This window comes from Cyanistes caeruleus, chromosome 3, assembly GCF_971803275.1.
Source record: "Cyanistes caeruleus chromosome 3, bCyaCae1.hap1.1, whole genome shotgun sequence".
NCBI lineage: Eukaryota > Metazoa > Chordata > Aves > Passeriformes > Paridae > Cyanistes > Cyanistes caeruleus.
Window position 1 is genome coordinate 45,612,095 of NC_141703.1, and position 6,802 is coordinate 45,618,896.

At 35.1% G+C, this 6,802-nt stretch overlaps 1 long non-coding RNA gene across 1 annotated transcript; it reads right to left on the reverse strand.

Annotated features, from left to right (window-relative positions):
• Positions 1–1,810: 1,810 nt before the first annotated feature.
• Positions 1,811–4,164, reverse strand: LOC147654125 (uncharacterized). The gene is made up of 3 exons (XR_015284505.1): positions 4,085–4,164; positions 2,322–3,177; positions 1,811–2,127 (listed from the first exon to the last, which is right to left on the reverse strand). It is a non-coding gene; the product is annotated as an uncharacterized LOC147654125 (long non-coding RNA).
• Positions 4,165–6,802: the final 2,638 nt, after the last annotated feature.

Consider the following 6,802-nt stretch of genomic DNA (forward strand, 5'->3'; position numbering starts at 1 on the left):
TTGAGCAAAAAAAAATTATGGACTTCACACATACACAGACATTCAAATGTATATCTTGATTTCCACTGTTGATTCCTCAATAGACAGCAGAGGAAAGGATTTTGTTTGCACAGAGTCAAGTCTTGAGATCTGCTGTGCTTGCTTTGTACAGATTAACTCTGTAAACAGCCAGTAGAGATTATTCCCTGTGCAAAATCCTAAAGTGGCGTACAGGCTTCATAATTCCTGTGTTTCTTTCCAAATACTCTTAAACCTCAAAGATAGTGGAATGAAACATCAAAGAAAAAATATTTTAAATCCCTGTATTTTTAGATAATAGATCAGCAACTTCAGCTGCACAAGCAGAGCAGGAGTAACAATAATGTTTAGTTTTAATTTAGATTAGTAATCTGCAACCTCTGGGATCCTGATCTGATACCTAGATTTGGAAACCTATCATTTGTCTTTCTGTCCCAGGTTTATCATCCTGAAATTGTGAACTAAATAGAATTAATCAGAAAATTGGGAAAGAAAATTCATACTGGGCCAATATTGTTATGCTGTGTTCTGTTCTGTTTCTTGAAATACTGTCATCTTCTTTATTATAATCTTCTGAAATTTATAAATCAGTGCTTACCATTAAAACAACCAAAACAACTAAAATATAATGCTTGATTTCAAAATGTTTTTATGTAAAGCTTCTCATTGTCCAAATGTTAATCTGTTTTTAACCTTATTGGCTTTAATTCAATTCCAAATCAGAATTATCCATTCCATTTAAATATTTGCCTAAAGATTTATGCTGATTCCTTAGTATTCTGTTTGCATGAGTGCTTGTTGCTGATGGGTCAGGGCATGTTTTTCCTGCTTGGCTTTAGTTGCTTCTATTTCATTCTTCTTATTTCAGTGAACTTCTTTCAGGTGAAAAATAACAAAAAAATAATTCAAGAATAATGTTTTTCAATAATGCCTGTAGCCTCTTGTGAAAACACTCTAAAAAGCAATTATTGAAACAATTTTGATTTAACTGTATTTTAACATATATTTTTTTCTAAAATTGTTATTGTATTGCTAAGTCTATTGGCATGAATGTTTCTTTTTGGTTATTTTTTAAGGCTTTATTTTTTCTCTTAAGAAAATTGTCCAATTAAAGTTATTATTAACCTTTCTCTCTTAAGGTTCAATTCCTAACCTACCGCCAAGTTCTGTCATTGATGCAATTAACTGGATATGTTAATTACAAGAATGTATCCCTGTCCTGATTTCATCTGAGACCAGGGTTACTTTTCTTATTAGTAGCTGGTACAGTGCTGTGTTTTGGAGTTAGGGTAAAAATGTTGATGACACACTGATATTACAGCTGCTGTTGAGCAGTGGTCAGGGACTCATCAGCTTCTATAGTGTCCTACTAGCAAGGAGTCTGGAAGGCATAAGAAGTTGAGAGGAGACACAGCCAGGACAGCTGACCCAAACTGGCCAAAGGGATATTCCATACCATATTGCATCATGCTCAACAGTAGAGAAAGCTGGCTAGGTACTGGTTATTGGGTGGTGAGGTGATGCAATGAGTATCGCTTGTTCTGTACATTCAAATCCTACTATTACTGTTATTATTATTAATAATAATAATAATGATTCTATTGTTTCTGGGTTTATTATTATTATTTTCCTTTCTTTTTCTGTCTGATTTAACTGCCTTTATGTCAAGCTGTGGATTTTAGGGCTATTGTTCCTGATACTTTCCCCCATTCCACTGAGGGGGTAGTGAGGGAGCCTGCTGGGTTAAACTAGTTAGTGGAGGGTTAAGCAGTGGGGAAAAGTAGACAGGAAATGAGTTGCAGCTTCACATTTTTATTGTGGTATTTCAGGTGTTCTCTCAGGTGCTTGACAGAATTGAATCTGTGCTTTTTACTTCTATGTACTGTATTTGAAGGAAGACTTGTAGGACTATGAGGACGAATTCTCACAAAGAAGAAAAATTAATGTATGGAGTATCAGATGGACAGATCTCATTTCAGAGGTTATCGCTTTTCCCCTGAACAATTTATTAGACAACATTATTACCCTCATGACAGAACAGTGTTCTTTGTTGCTGGTTCCTTCTGCAGCATTATGGCACAAGAAGTACTTACTTCATTCTAGATGCAGCTGCAGAGACAAAAGGAAAAAAAAATAACCAAAAAAAACCCAAAACAAGAAACAAAACCTCTCTATGTTATGTCTATCAGAAGAGTTAGCTAGCATCAAAATTTCTGCAGATGGCCCCATCAGATCTATGTGTACAGAAAGAGTTAAATGATTTACTGTATGTCTTCATGTAATTTCCAGCCCTGTAGACTCACCTGCTGACCCTGTTCTTTTGAAACTGAAGACACCATTGCTGCTCCAGCTGTAATTGATCCTCTCAGTGGGTAATTAGTTTTACAGTCAGAAATGCATTGGGATTACATTGAGGGAATGCACTGAGGGGCAAGTCCTGCTTGAAAAACTGAATTTCCTTTATGACAAGGCTACTCACTTAGCTGATGAAGGGAAGCCAGTTGATCTAATTTATTTTGGATTTCAGTAAAGCTTTTGATAATGTCTCTCACAGTCTTTCTTCTGGACAAAATGTCCAGCACACAGCTGAATAAACACATCATCTGATGGGAGAGCAACTGGCTCACAGGTTAGGCACAAAGGTGATGTAGTAAACATCAGGCAGGTGACCAGCCACTACCAGGGTCCTGTAGGGCTCCATTTTAGGGCTAGTTCTCTTCAATGTCTTTATCAATGACTTTGATGCAGTACTTGAAGGCATGATAATTAAGCTTGCTAATGACACTAAATTGGGAGGAGCTACAGAATCCTTTGAAGGCACAGAGGCCCTGCAGAGAGATCTTGACAAATCAAAGGGCTGGGCAATCGTGAGCAATATGAAGCTTAACTAGAGCAAGTCCTGGTTTCTGGTTCTGTGAGCACGGTTATGAGCACTCTGTCCTCAACCATGCCAATGCACCTGTATTGATATAGGAGATAATTTGTTATTCCAGGGAGAAATACCTTTTAAGTTATGTATATGTTAATATACTGGGTTTCATTTGGTCCACAAGTCCTATAAATACTTTAGTAGAGTTCTTTTAAATGTTTAGTGCAGATGCTGGCAGAAAAACTTCTGACTTCCTTTTTAATAAATATCTCAGGGAATTGTCCTTCATCCTGTAAAATAAAATCAGAAAATAATGTTCTATCCAATAGCTGTCAGCTGTTTATCTACATAGTTTTCTAGTGCATTTTGTGTCATAAAATAAGAAAGTACCTACCCAGAATTTCTATGTGGGAAAACAGGAATACTATATGATATTTTTATATTAGGCCTATAGCAGGAAGAATCTTTTTGCATCCAAGAGCAACAGAATGTATAAATATTCTAATTAGAGATCTAAGTTTAGGATAGCTATCTTGACAGTACAGATGTGTGACTGAGTCATATTAAACTCTAAGTGTTCATTGCTGTTAAATCTATATACTCATTCCTACTTTCATAACTAATCAAGTTGACATTTCATGTTTGAGACATGCAGATTTGAAGTCTGTCTGCTGACTCCTTTAAAAGTGTAATAGTTGGTGATTAAACATTTCAGGGGCATAAAAGATATTCATGCTCTATGCCTTGTTATCAGAGTTTAAATGACTGATCCCTTAAAAAACAGTAGGAATGTGGAGTTAAAATGCAGGGATTTTTTAACATCTGCATACAGAATTGAAATAAACAATAAAAATTAGAAGCTTGAAATAAAGCAAGTATCTCAGATAAAATACATAATCACTTTGTTTCATTCCTACTGAGCTAGCATAGAGTATAATAATGAAATAGAATAACACCTAGTTAAAGAGTTTGATAGACTTTTGGGTACAGTTTTGAATCTCATCTATATAATCTATTCACCCAGGACATCACTATTTTTGCTCTTTTTCATTTTAACTAAGAAAACAGAGGGGATCCTGTCTGCTACAACTAGAGTTGTTCCATCTAAACAATTTAGTACTAGGTAGTACAAATATGATCCTGTTAGGTTTCTCTGTCTTGGATATGAGTAGGAAAACCTTAGCATGAGCAACTTACCCAAAAACTCTGACAAGAAATTTTCTTGATTCATAGATAAGATACAGCACATTAATGCTTTTCATTAGAGATTTTATTCTGAAATGGAATTAAAGGAATTAGTCCCATGGTTCACTGAGATAACTGTTCACCAAAATACAGGTACACTATCCAAATGCTGATTTTGTTGCTATTAAATTCTAGCTCCAAATGGATGATTCTGAGTTTAAGGTTATAAATTGCATGTTTTTCCACAGAAGAATATGCAGGTACAGTAGACATAAATGAATATAAATACTCTTATTTTAAGAACTGTAAAGATGCTTGAATTTCAATAAATAATACAAGTGTTAATATATAAAGGCTAAATTATTTTATATTAGAAAACTAACAAGACCTCTCAAAAACCCCTGATTAAAATTTTGGTAAATTACAACTTTGGATTATGTTATATTGTATCTATACTATATTAAATTTAAGTAAGACCTTCCTTCTGCTTTCCTTCATTCACCTATTGTTCAAACCAGAAAGATGATATGACTGGTGTATTTTTTTCAAACATCCTGTGCTTGCATCAAATAGAAAGTTTCAAATAACATACTAGCAGACATCCTGTGTTCAACCTGATTTATATCTAGGTGCTCCAGATACAAAATTGTGTTTGGCAATAGATGAAACAGAAGATGGTGACAAGGTAAAATATGTCTAAACAGCTGTATTAACAGCCTGTAGCAACATCCTGCTGTGATACCAGCATCATTCAGACCTATGGAGATGTTAGGTGAACCTTTAGTCTCATATAATGCTGCTGCATGTCCCTGTATAAATATCTGAATATAAGCATAAAGCTTTCTGTTACAGTAAATGCTAACATGCATTTAAAACCTCATGGAAAATAACACAAACCTCATTTTTGCATTTATTTGTAAAAGTGTGTTAGAAAATATAAAAATATCCCAAAGTAAACTCTTCAGCAAGGAAGGTGAAACCATCAATATCACATTACTCCTGGAAAAGAAACACAGTCATTAAGATCATTTTGCTGGTTAAGAACTGGCAAAACTGGCATCTGTGTATGCCTCTTCCCAAAACTAAAACACTCAGTCTTCGACTCAAAAGGGAAATACAAAGGTGAGCACAACATCATAGGAAGGGGAATTCACTGGGAAGTATGGTTAGTACTTACTTATAGTAAGGTTTAATTGCTTATTAATAGAATCTATTTTCCACAATAGAATTAAATGATGCAATTTTTTTTCCTGTAAAAATAAAATCTGCATTAAAAAATAATTTCTTGATTTGAGAGATATGATTTTCATCACTTGTAAATTGCCAGCCTGACTTTTTTATTTTCTCCCCATCTGAAACTTTTAATGTTGCAAATACACATCATATATTTCATTGTCTAGGACATGTTATATCTGCCAGTCATGCCCTGTGTTGTAAATTAGGTGAACCAAGCTACATAGTCACTGATCTCATATAGAAATATACACATGATACATAGAGTCTTATATTCCATGCATTCTGTACCTGAAATGTGACAAAAATCTCATTCCACAATATCTTTGACCTTTCACAGGAAGCAGTTCTGCAAACACAGTCTTTCCAGCTGTTTCATATTATGTACTGTCAGTTTTTAATGATACTCCTCTTACACACAAAGGACAGCTCCTCATTACTCCCACAGCATTCTCTTTTGTGCACAGCTCATTCCTTAGACTTGTATGGTGTAGGTTTTTCGAGCAAGGCAAACACCCTAGTTCAGAAGCCAGCACGGTGGCCCCTCCTTGGCCACTTGGACCATTCTACCCACAAGACATCAATATGATGGATGGCGAAGCAATGGCATTTATTGCAGGAGAATTTGACCTTTTATAACCTAGGGTCATTGTGTTACTCCCATCTGCTTATGTCACACTTAAGTGCTATTGGCTAATTACAGAAGGTTTTACTATCCTAACAGAGAGGGGTTTTTGCTAACTTTCCGTTACATCCCGAAATCTTCAGATCGCAAGCCCTTAAACTACAACAGTTTGGTCTAAAACTGAGCACCAAATTATCAAAATAGTCAAGGAAATTAATTCCTACGATGGATTTAGTCCTCCTTGTATCATCTACAGCACTCATCTTTGTTTCATCTTCTCCTTTCATTAATGCCATCTAAGCACACCCTCATGCCATCCATTTCCACAAACAGCTGTTGCAGCCTGACAGAAAATATGCCAGGTGGCAATCACAGAGGTAGCAGAACTGCCAAACAATGTACAATAAACAAATAATTTTGAACTCTTCTTCTCTGGAGGGCTCTGTTAAATATGGGAATTAAATAGCAAAAGGATAAGATAAAATGGTAATATCATTCTGGGTAAGAGTTGACTCTAGGACAAATTCTGAACAGTATATGTGTTAAACTGCACACCTCCACTTGTACACACATACACCCACATCCCCCCGCACTGACACTTATGAAAGTTACTGACATCTATTCCTATATCATCTAAGATCTACTCTTTTTTTGTATATGCTAATATGGGTAATACATAAAGGTGCACTTTTAAAAATTTTGAAGAGTCTTTTAAATCATCGAGTTTTAAAGCATCTGTGGTTTTTTGGTTTGGTGTTTTTTTTTTTTTCTTTCTAAGTCTCTGCATTATGAATATGATGCCTTTGAGGATGTCATTCTCCTGACTTTTAATTTGAATTTTAATGAATTTTCAAAAAGGAACATACTAATTT